At 40.7% G+C, this 13,042-nt stretch overlaps 1 protein-coding gene across 10 annotated transcripts in view; it reads right to left on the bottom strand.

Moving 5' to 3' along the window:
* The window catches only part of BRINP3 (BMP/retinoic acid inducible neural specific 3), a 317,033-nt gene that overhangs the window by 126,171 nt on the left and 177,820 nt on the right, over nt 1-13,042 (bottom strand). The window lies entirely within an intron of this gene.

Here is a 13,042-nt window from a genome sequence, read left to right as displayed (position 1 = left end):
AGCATTTTCAAATGAAGTCAACAGGACTCGTTGGGTGTCCTGTGCTTTTGAAAATCAGGCCACTTGTCTAGTTGCATCAGTTAAGCAGGTTTAAAAATTTAGGCCTAAAAATGTAATGCCGTTATTCTGCCACTTATTAGAAATCAGTTAGAAATCAGAAGAAAATGACAATTTTCATATTTCTGGTTCCTTAATTGACTGTATAATAAAATGATAAAAACACAATAGGCCAAATTCAATCCTTGTGTACCTCCAGTGTTTCCAGTGGAGTTACACCAGGAATGAGTTTTCTTCAAGGGATCCAACCTTACTTGCTTATCCTCAATATATATTTTTCTACAGATTTAGTTTGCATGAGAGCTAGATTTAGAGGCTGTCTCCAAACCTTTATATTTATTGTATTAATTGCTTATACAACAGAAAAATACCAGTATTATACTTTAGACCTGACTTTATTATGATATTTTGTTTTTTTTTACTATGTCTTTTCATACATTTCTGGTCTGGACTCAAAGCTAGGTACCCTATTATACACGTGGACTGAAGTGTTTGCTAGTAAACATTGTTGTATTGGAACCATCTGTAATATCAGGTTATTACATTTTTCAAGGGTCGGGGATGGCTAGTTCTCTCTTGATGCCTTTGCACCACTGCAGCAACACAAAGCTGAGCTAAACCGAATTTAGTCAACAAGTTAAGGTAAGTTTACAACCGCTTTGCATCATCACCACTGAATAGTGCAAAGCTAGTGGAAGAGGTATCTTGCCTCAGGCCTCTTTTACATAACATTTTGTAACTGGAAAAAAGACTTCCAAAGTGGAGTTATGTTTACAAATGCGAAGAGAAGATCGACGAGGACTGCTACATAAGAGATTTACCTGTTCTCCTATTTCTTTCAGTTCCTTTTCTTATAGAAAAAATCCGACAGGTTTTAGAAAATTATGTCCCTGCTGTAGATATCTGTAAGATTGTTAAAAACAAAACAGCCTCCCCCGAATATCATTCTCTACTAAACTTTTAAAATAATTTCTATACAGCCTTTTTGATAAGATTACTGTTAAATTTCATAGGAAATTTCCATAAGGTTTATGTTTGCTTCTCATGGAAGAGTTTTTTTTTTTAATTTGATACTTTACGATGAAAATCTGTGTTCCGCTGACTTCTACAGGATGAAGATTTCATGCTTAGTTTTGTGATGGGTTTAAATGAAATCATAAAATGCCACTGCAGAAAATAAGACTTAAAAGTAAGAATCTGGTGATGTTGTAGTAACATTTCCTCCTGTTCTACACAAGTCCAAGTTAATCAAAAACTCAACTTTTAAGTCTCTGGTTGCTAATTTTGGATTTTCAGAGTTTAATCTGCCCATGAATTGAATGAGCAATACCAGTTCACCTTAACTTTAGATGCCAAGTATCTACACAGACTACTGTTTCCTCATTCCCAGAAGGGAATCTCTCCCATTATAGTCAGAGTTGATGCTTGTACTAGTTTCGTTGCATACCCATCTGTTGTGGTGGCATTATGCCCACTCACAAGATGGTATGCCAATTTCAAGTGGGCATATGTGCCAACAAATATAGCTGTAGAACGATAATGTGTGGGATGCAAAAATTGACATAAACTCTAAAAGAATATACTGTTGGTGGCAACAATTCCAAATTAAGAACACATGTTTCAGTGCATGAGATCACATCTGTTGACACTTGTAAGGATTATACAGTCAGCAAATACCTTTTGACTGGAAATTTCATTTCTAATTCTTCTTTTCCTTCTCCAAATGTATTTTCATGTTAATCTAAGACAATCAATGGCGTCTATAATATTTTTTCCTGAAGGCCACCATCCTGGAAATTCACATGCAATGCTAAATCCTATAGTCCCTACTCTGCCAAAACTACCACACATTGAAGGGGAGTTTTGTCTGAGTTAAGACCAGCAATGTTTGACCCAAAATACTGGTTTTACCCTGGAGCAGACAACTGTCACCTCAGAGTCTTACCGATAGATTTTCTGAAGTGGATCGAATGGGCAGAACCTGCCAGAATTCAACCCATTGTATTTATGCTCTTCCTCCTGCCATTACCTGTAAGATGGATGTTTGTACATAGCTTGAGCTGCAAGGAAATGTGAATCCTCCATAGATACTAGGATTGTTCCCCTCTAGTTCCCCAATCTCTCTGTTATCATAAGTGGACACAGAATTACTTTTTACTTAACTGCTGTTACAAACTGCTGTACATCAGTAGCAAATGCTTGTGGGGAGGGTCAACGAAGCCTATTGGATCTTCCTGGGATATAAAAGAGACGAGAATTTGGCCCCAAATTATTTTTAACAGATTCTGGCTCCAGGATACCTATTGTCATGGTTCAAATATAGCTGTAAAATAGCTGTACAAACCATGCCACAAAATTATAACTATGTTAAATCACTTTACAAGATATGGAGTGACAGACTGAGTTGAGAGCTAAGACTCAACCTTTTACTTTGTGTAATTACTCAAGCGATTTGCTGAGCCTTTTGTCTTCCATGTGACAACCTCTTCATGATATTTGGAAGGGACAGGAAAGATACACAGCAACTTGTTTGAGATAAGTAACAGTCAATGAGTAAGGGAGTGTCCAGCATAATGCACTTAAAAAAAAAAAAAGTACACAAAATCCCTGCAGAAATCAGGGAAATTCCCCACAGATTTTTCACTTTTCCTGCAGTTTTCTCTTAGTCCTAATGAGGTGTTTTTCCTTTAAAGTGACTATCACAATAAGCTTGATCATTCTTCCATTTGAAATCAACAGCAAAACTACCAATCCATTGCAAGATAAATGACAACATCCCCTCAAACGTGAAGAAAATATTTGCAAAATCCCTTGATTTTCTGCATATTTTGCAATTATTTCTCTTTTCAGTAGCCACTTTTAAAGCCTCCTAACTATTCTACAATAGTAATAACTAGAGCTGATCGAAAACTTTTTCAGGGGAAAATTGGATTTATGACTGAATGGAATTTTTCACAGTCTGCTTTTGATAGAAAATTTAGGATTTTTTTAATGTAATATTTCAGCAAAAAACATATGAAAATTTCTATGGCTAATACTGACCAAAATGAAAGTGTTATTTTCAAAAAAATTCTGTAGGAAAAAATATACTTGGGACTTGGCTCTAGTTAGCACATCGTCCTATTATCACAGTCTGGTTCAAGTCCATTTTTGCCTTGTGTGAGGGATGAGGTGAGGGTTATCATGGCAAGCAAAACGTGCTCATTCCTACCTCTCTACTCTGTGTTCTGCTTCCTGAGAAGTACACTTTGTTTCAGATCCACTGTAATGAGCTTGCAAAGAGCTGAATATTTTCACTGAATCAACTCAAACAAAACTATGTTTTGGCCAATGTTAAGCTCAGGCATGCAAGATTCTAGAATAATATTGATTCAGGGACATGCTGCAACTGTTTAGACAAGAGGATCTAACAACATTTTTCTCCCTTAGCTCGTGATAAAACAGATATAACTGTACATATTAAAATGTATTTATTAATACTGGCTGGGACTTTCAAAGAAAACTTATGGAATTAGACATCCAGCTCCCATTGAATTTTAGTGGGATTTGCACGTTACTCCCTCAGACTCCTTTGAAAAGCCCAGCCATTATTATAATTATGTACATTTATATCCCAGTAGCACCTAGAGGCTTCAACCAGTTTGGGGCTCCATTCTCATAAGCACTGTATAGGCAGATAGTAAATGACAGGCTCTGTCTGAAAGAACAACTCACAGAGAGAAGTGAAGGACTGGAAGAGCTTTACATTAGATAAATAAAAATGGTTTCTTATAATTTAGTGCTCGATTCTGCCCCCCTTTCTCACTGTGAGTAGTACCTTGTTCATTGGGCAGTCCTATTTGAAATCTATGGTGACTACATGAGGAATTAGGTGCTACTCAGCCTGAGAAAGAGGGGGTGGGGTAGAAATTTGTCCTAAGAAAGGAGGAAACACTGCATGGCAAACGAGTACTTTTCTGGAAATGTTTGTAATTGGTCCTGAAATCTATGCTGTGTATAATGATAGGATAGCAGAAAGTATCATATATGTATATGTCTAGGATGTGTTGAAGAGTTTTTAAGAGAATCCAGGACTATTGTCTCTCAAGAAATTTGGGATTGATTCTCCTTCACACTAAAGTCCCCATATACTTGGGGCCTTAGAGTGTGTGTAAATGTCCATTTTAAGCCCCTTTACTGGTTAAAGTGATGTAAAGGGCCATTGGTGTAAATGAGCGTCCGAGCATTTGTTTTGGAAAATACCTGCCACAAGGTGCAATATGGGACATTTCAAAGGTAAAATAACTCCTTGTCAGAAGTATTCTTAGGAATGCAACTCTGGCAAGGCTGATTTGGCATTAGCCAGATGGAGTGATCTACATTAACCCCCCCCACCACCACCACCACCACAAAAAACAACAACAACAACAAACAACAGAAATCCCCAAATCTTTCTTCTGTTTATTTCCAGAATTGGAAGAAGGGGGCTCCCATCTACAGCACATGTCTGCAGACTTTGTAAATTAGTTTCCGTGAATCGTATCTAATTTATGAGTTTAAATTAACAGACTCATACACACAACCAAGTCTGAATAGACTTCTCTGTCATATCTGAAACATGGATGAATCTTTCTTACCAGCTGTAGTCTGCAACCATGAAATAGGCTAAGAAGACATCTAAGCATTAGCTAAAAAATAGATGTGATTTAGAAAACTATTCAAGGTTATGAGTCTTAAGAACAGAAAAGGATTAATGACAGTGAATAATCCTTTTTTTTTCTTTTCTTTTCTTTTTTTTTCTTTTTGTATTCAGCATCAAATCCACACAGCCATGCTTCCTCCAATCTCTAAAAGCAGTATTTTCTCTCTGGTTTACAAAATTCGGGAGGCAGATTGCTTCAGTTTCCCAGGGTAAAAAAGAAGTAGCATAAAAATACATTTTGTTCCTGCTCACAAAATAACTCCATATAATCCAATAATTGGTTCAAGAGATTAGCAAACCCTCTATGCTGATGTTTTATTACCGTGTAGCTGCTGTCATTAACAGATATTCGTCAACGGGTAGTGACTGACATTCACACTATAGATTGACCTTCGCCCAATATATTCTGATGTCCCCTCAAGCCCTGGCATTTACAAGACTCTTATTTAGTCTATATATTTAATTATTTCTAGATTTATAAAACATTCCAAGATTTATATTTGAAATTTAAACTCTTCAACTGAAACAAATTTTCTGCATGCTGTCTCTCAAAAAAATGCCTTCAAAACAAGAGTGGGTGTTTGAAAATTAACATTGAGATATAACCAATTTGTGGCCATTTAACTGGGAAAAAGCTGTACAATAGCTTATAAATGGTATTCAAAAGTAAAGAATTAAAGCTGTGTGGGTCTTAAGAACGTCTTCAGGAATTATTTAAATAAGAAATGCAAATAGCCAGCATTGATGCAAGTAGTCTTATAATAATACTGTAACAGCTATAACTAAATATAAATGTCTTTGGCTGGGGAAAATGCATTTTTATAATGTGCAACAATAAATATTCATATGATTAAAGTACTTAGAACTATTATCTGCCTCAAGTAACTTAGATGTATTTTTGAGCTGAAAGACTATCTTCTTATACCCTCTTCCTGCTAGTAATAAAAGGATCATAAAGCTGTGTTTCAAATTATAGTTAAAGACTGAAATGTTCTAGGTATGAATTAAGTGATACTGTCAATAAGCAGGAAGCTCAGCGATTACATTTGCAAGACAAAATTTATTTTTTATTTATACCTGTATGTCCTCAATAATTCTCAGTGTAGAGCTCTGTACGCGTGTGCCTCTCATATTTGGTGCAAAGGTTGTTCACCTGTGACATTGTTAAAAGGTTCTCATTAAAGAGAAATCACAGGATAACTGTAACTTTATATTGTATGAGGCATGGAAATTAACAAGTTAGGACCATCTTTTCCTGCCAACTTACATTCAGTTGTTTCAAAAAGTAGGTAAACTAAACCTAGACCGGATGTGCCAACATTTCTATGGTAATGCTGATTAACAGTATTTTATTCCAAACATTTAAGCTTTAAGTCTGTAACATAATTTTACAGTAGGACTAGAGTAGGACTGACAGTACATTTTTAGCAGGAATTGAAACTTTCTATTGTTGAATTGTACAGCCACAGAGTTAAATACTGCAAAGTGAAAAGTTTCTGCAGAACAAATGAGTCTAATGAGAAACTCATAAGTTCCTGTCCATATCATATGTACCACATGGATAATTTAGGACCAGATTCTGCTTCCCTTCTTTATAAATGAGTATTCATGTTTAATTGAAATCCGAGCCAGATCGTCACTATAGATTGTCATAGCTCCATTGAAGTCAATGGACACCAGCTAAGGAATTTTCCTGTTGTCTGTATGCAAAGTAACATACTGCTCATCATGAACATGAGGTAAACTCTGTCCTTATTATTCAGTTTGAAGCATAGTAAGAGTGTCAATGGAGCTATACATATGTACATATGGAGCTAAACTCAATGGAGAGAAAAATGGCAGGAAATGTATTAAACTTATCTGTTATGGTCCATCAAGATTGTGTGCTATAAAGATGAAATTTCTCTCTCTCATTTGGTTCTTGAGGCCTGCAACATCAGTGAGATGATTTCTGCCAGAGGGATATGAACATCGTGCTTCTCAGTTACAGAATTCTACTCTCTGACTAGGAGCAACACTAACAAGTTCTTCTCTACAGCAAATAAACAAATATCAATCCCCTTTACTCATTTGGCCTATTACACACTTCTGGCTGGCCCCAATTTCATAACAAGCCCCTGGCTCCACCAAACATCCTGCAAGTTAACTTATCTAAAACTGCTATCAAACTAGTTGAAGAAAAAAGGATCCTCTATGTATCTACTGTCCTCATCTCCCATAGCACTAGAATAAGATCTTCATCTCCCCAGGACCAGAAATAGAGGCCTTTAACGTGTAAATTAACATTCATTTTTACACTCCTACATCTTCAGGCCTATACATTTGCTGAGTCACCAATGTCACACATTTCCAAGAATCCTGTGCTAAATCTTACACTTCTATAGTGGGCACCATTAAAAAGCTCAACATCCATCTACACCTACTGCATTGTGGCACCTGAGATATCACAGTCATTCCCAATTCCACAATGAAGGAAACGGGACCATACTGATATATAAGATCTCAGATATACCTGTGTGATAATTGAGTTGGCGGTAGACCGACTGTGCACTTATATAGAGTAATATGGAAATCTGAATTTGTACATTGGTATTTTGCACCAAAAAAAATTACAATATTCAGAGGAAAAAAGTGGTGACCTTTTGCATTGTGTGCTGCTCAAAGGAGAATCTTTGTATGTCCTGGGCCTTTCAGAGCTTCTAGGCCAAAGCCTACATTAAATTTAAAAATAAAAATCCTTTTAGACTCCTCTTGCAGACTGTCATGCTGAAGGGACTGAGGGGGCAATTCACTCATTGCCACTTTTCTAATTTGGGGCTGGACTGTAAACGTACACTCAGGAGGCACTGTGTTGCCCCAGGAGTTGGGGAGCAACTAGATTCCACTGCACCGACTGGTACAGTGGGGAGGGGGACACTTGGCTCCACTCACACACCTGTGCGAGGTTACCTCACAAGTTCCGGACATTCAGATGGTCCATGCAGGGACAGGCGGGGAAACTCATGAGTGACCCTTTGTATGTCTCTGATGCCTGGTGGGTTAGTGTAATATACCACAACATCCTTCTAGCCATTATAGTGTTGCCCGTGTTGCTTTCCATTATGAGATATTTGACTTTCCTTAACCACTTAGCCACAATTTCTAAAAGAAATAAGAGCAACTAGAAATGCTGTCTTCCATGTTATAACAACATGAAATATTGTATAACTTCACAGAGGTCTCATTTTAGAATGCCCTGGAGAGGTATATTTCTATGTTTGTGAATAAAGAGTTGGGAACATTTCACAGACAACCATGTGCAAGTGTTCCCTTTATGGTCAAAAAGGGATATGCATGCAAGCCAAGTGGTCGCAGAGGCACACAAATCTTACTGCAAGGTCAGTCATTTGCCAAGTTTTCGTTTATGGCCATGAATACAAATGTTCAGGAGCACTATTAAAAAAAGAAATGTGCATATTTGGCTTTGGCTTTTCTTATCAGAAAGTATAAAAGCAATAGCCCTTTCAGAGGCATACTTAAAGGAAAGGTAAGAGTGGTATTATGTGGGTGGGGACTACTACAGCTATATGTTAATGAAGCAGGGAAGTGCATGTTTTAGGATTCCCCATATACTCTAACCCCAAAACGAATTCTAACAACAGAAAAGGGGACTGTGTGTATGATATTAGGTGTCACTTGACAACAATCTTATAAAATACTAATTTCCTGAATTTCGTTTAGATGGTTTGATTTTTCAAATGTACTCAGCGCCCACTGCGCCAAAGCCAATGGGAAATGTAGGTGTACTCATCACCTCTGAAAAATGAGTCTGTCTCTCTAAGCCCAAGTCCCCTAAAGTCAATGGAAAGGTTCCCACAGTCTTCATTTGCCTTTGGGTAGTGTTTTGTATATTACGCTGGGATTTTCAAGTGCCTTTGAAACTCACAGCTTCAAGGTTTAAGATGAAGATGAAGCTGCCCACCAGCACGGCAGGGGTTAAAAAGAGTCTTTGGGCCCAGTGAGCCTTTCCCCATTATACTTGCAATCAATGTCAGGCATAGAGAGGGGAGAAAAGGAGAGAGCCTGGCTAAGATCAGGGCTGGCTGGCAAAGAGGCAGGTGCTAGCTGTTGCTCTCCCTGAGAGTAAGGGTCACTAGCATAACAGCTAACGCAGCCACCAGGGAGTATGTACTGTCTCCCCAGCCAAAGGAGACTGCGGAGGAGACCTAGGAGCCTAAGGCAAATGAGGTAACTGAGTGATTGAAGCCCCGAGCCAATGTGAGGTTCAGCCTCACCAAATGTATGGCTGCCCTGCCCGAAGGAGCTTGGGACCATGGCAGAATGCTGTCCAAGACACATGTGAGGGCACTATGGGAGGCCCAACTACCCCAGCAAATGGGACTATAGGGAACATGCCCCCAACTGAAGCGACAGTGATAGGAAGTAGCCCAGAGTGGTAGATTTGAGAGTGGGAGGGCCCCTTGTTTAGGTTTCAACTCATGCAGGACACTGGGCTGGGACTCAGTGGAGTGGGAGGGCCCGAATCCCCTGACCCCACTGCCTAGAAGACTGAGGCACCTTGACCAGGGAAATATGGGGGTGGTGGTCAAGGGGTGCCCGGCCCTCCAAGCACCCGGTTACAGGTCTCCTCCTCAAAAGGCATTGAACAGCAGCAAATTATTTGTGGTCCATGAGGGATACAGATGCTCAGTACTTCTGATGGATAAAGCCCTATCATTTTTACTCTGTATTAGCAGAATTTTAGTACATGACCCAATGTTGAACAATCATTTTCAAAAAATTATCTTTTTCCCCAATCTGAAAAGCTTCCAGATATAGAACTCCAATAGAAGGAAACAAAGGTCCCCCACAAAGAGGATTTACAGGATATGGACTTTAGTGTTGTATAATATTTTCTGAATAATTATCAAATATGTAGGGTCCTCCTAACCTCATTTACATCAATGGACATTTTACCACTGCATTCAATGGAGTCAAGATGTCACCTCTAGTGTCTAAGTACTGTCCCTGTCCTGGAGAGCTCACACTTTGCTATGGGAAATTACCAGCAATCCTGGAAGTCTTGTATCAAATGAAGTGTCAGTAACAGATAGCTGATCAACACGTGTACAAGTTGTGCTTAGATTTCAATTAAATTATGATGTATTTGCCACAGAAGTGCTATTTCTTAAAATGATGATATAATTTAATGTTTTGTTTTAAATTATTAAAGTGGCACAGAAATTCAACATACTTCTGGAATGCTCTTTTCCAAGATCACATTTCAGTTGTTATGGAAGTCAGATATCAGCCAAAGGAGAATAGGGTTACTGTCATTTTATTAATATATAGTTGGAATTCAGTTATGAAATGTATTAAAGAAAACCATTCCTCAGGTGAATAAGGGCTTCTGACAAGATTGCCCTGTAAGAAGAATACTCAATCACTGGAATTATCTTTAATATAATCACCCACCAAGGAATAAAACTGCATCTCTAAAATGTTATTTCACTTTGTAATGTCTGGTTGGGTAATCCTGTGTGCTAATTCTCTTTTATGCAGAACAATTTATACTCTGTATTTAACACTAAACCTCTATGATGGAGTGTATAAGCTCCACATGGGGGAGCCAAGGGTTAACAAGGCGCTTTGGGCCCAGAAGGCCCTACCCATCTGTACCTGCTGGGCATCCTCACAGTGGAGGCAGAACTTAAAAAGGAGCCACCCTGCTCAGTCATGGTGGACAGAGCAAGGGCGTAGTCCTATGTTGTTAGCACCTGCAGAGAGGCCAAAGGAGCTCCTCACTGCCTGGACCAGACCCTGCTGCTGAGCTTCCAAAGCTCATGGAGACCGGGAATGGTGGGCCACGACTGAAGGAGAAGAGCCTCCAGCCCACATTCAGTGAGAACCTAAGAGTCTGCAAGCCAACCTCTATTGTGACTTTGGAGGGATAGAGGCCATGATATGAGGTGACCCAGGGAGCAGGCTTAGTGGCGTCCACCCTACAGGCCATATATCCAACCTGCTAGTCACACGGCCCTGGGTTGGAACCTGGTGGAGTAGGGAGGTCCTGGGTTCCCCTACTGCTAGCCACACAGACTCTCACCACTGAGCAATGCAGCTGGACTTGGACCCAACCAACCCCCACCCCCACCCAACAGCCCCTATCCTAGAGTTCTTCAATCTATTGTGAAACTGGATCCTAGTTACACACTGAACCATCAGTTTCCAAAACATGACATAGGGATGTAGGTACACAGCTTCCATTATTGTTACATATCTGGCCCATTTTGAAAATTTTAGTTTAACAGACTAACTGTAGCCTGATTCTCAGGAAGATGGAGCAATAATACGTGGAATATACAGCAGTCAAAGTAGCTTAAAAATGTTTCCTAGCTGGAGATCCATTTGTTGATGGACTGCCTTCTGTTGATGCTGTATCTTTCAGCTACTATAATTGGGCCCAATATTTGAATGAGTTGTAGTAGGGAGTCTAATAGTCACAACAAAATGTCATTCTGTTTAATGACTAAATATTGTGGAGCAGCCTTCCTGAGATAGAAGGATGGCACAGAGCAGAGAACTTAGGCAGAACTAGGGTGACCACACGTCCCAATAATATCGGGACAGTCCCGATTTTAAGTTATTTGTCCCGCATCCCGACCGTACATCAGTCGGGATGCCCTTTGTCCGGATATTTTGGTTTGCAGTCCGGGACCACACATACCTGGGGTCCCGGGCTGGCTGCGCTTACGTGGGGCAGCTCCTGCCTCCAACTAGGGAAGTGGCCACTGGCAGGCGCCTGCGATGTGAATTCCTGAACATGACAAAGCTGGTGTCATACGTGCTCAGTATACCAGTAAGCAATGCGTACACAGAGTGTGTATTTTCAATCATGAAAGATGCATCGACTGATGTCTGGTATCGAAGCAGCATAGACTTGGGGTGGAGCCAGCAGGCGTGGTGGGATCTGGGGGCACAGCACAAACGGAGCAGGCCATGCCAGGGCCCCTTCTGAGTGTGGGCCTGGCGCCACTGAGTCACCATTGTAAACCCAGTACTGAAAAGACTGCCCTTTCCTTGAGGCTGGGAACAAAAGTCACACTTCAATGCAGTTCTTTGTGACCAGGCTTAGCACTGCACTATATCCAAACCCGCTGTTGGAGAAGGAGCTTTGGTATCCAACCGATCCAAAGTGAACTGAAATCACCCATTTATTTTAAGGGGCAGGAGCAGCACCCCCAGAAAGTTATGCCATCTGGGAAACTCACTCTGCAGCGACAACAGAGGAAAACCCACCCCAACCAATTGAGCCCGGGTGGCAGCTGACCTCCTCTCCGGCCCAGCCCCAGGGCTGGAGTGTTCCAATGACTCTCAGTACCCAGGGCTGAGTGACAGTCCTGGAGTGGAACCACTTTGCACTTGGGGTGCCCCTAAGAAGGACTGGGCAGGTCAGCTTGCAGGGAGACCTGGCTTGCAGAGCCAGGCAGGGAGCCCCCTGCAGCCGGCTGCGTGGATGCAGCGGAAGGGCTAGAACTGCCAACTCTGAAATGAGATGTGGCTCTCTGCTCGATGGAGGAGGCTGCTAGAATCAGAGAGTTGTCATTTCAAAGCTTTTCTTTCACTACCTATTTTTGCATGGGGGAAGCAGGAGCAAGTGCCCCACAGAGGTAATAGTTGCATCCTCCCCCCAGCAGAGTGTGTGCAGACCGGTCCACCTAGCTCATGGCAGAGCCATGAAAAGAAGACACCTGCCTCTGCACATGTTGATTCCACCCAGGGCAGGCCGGGATTGAGCACTGCTAAGCTGCTGCCCAGTTCACTTACCCACATTGGCAAGCAGGGATTGTACCTGGCAGCATACATCTGCTTGGTCATAGAATATCAGGGTTGGAAGGGACCTCAGGAGTGCAACCCCCTGCTCAAAGCAGGACCAATCCCCAATGTTTGCCCCAATCCCTAAATGGCCCCTCAAGGATTGAGCTCACAACCCTGGGTTTAGCAGGCCAATGCTCAAACCACTGAGCTATCCCTCCCCCCCGATGTACAATTGGGACACCATTTGTCCTGATATTCAGGTGAAAATTAAAATTTGGTAGTGAAATAGAAAATTAGTCGATTGGGAATGTCCCATTAAACCCGATTGTGCTGTTATCTACTGGCAATTTTGTTTTTTCAGGTTGTTTTCAGGTGTAACACAATTTACAGTAGGGATATGTAGTTTACAATTCTGAAACACAGTGCATAATGTAGGACAAACTACAGTGAGCACGTAATAACACGTAAGAAACACAAAGACTACACAGTTCTTTTCAGTGACTAGCT

This window comes from Chrysemys picta, chromosome 8 (genome assembly GCF_011386835.1).
Source record: "Chrysemys picta bellii isolate R12L10 chromosome 8, ASM1138683v2, whole genome shotgun sequence".
NCBI lineage: Eukaryota > Metazoa > Chordata > Testudines > Emydidae > Chrysemys > Chrysemys picta.
The sequence above is the reverse complement of the archived record's forward strand: the minus strand, read 5'-3'. Positions and strand labels throughout refer to the sequence as shown.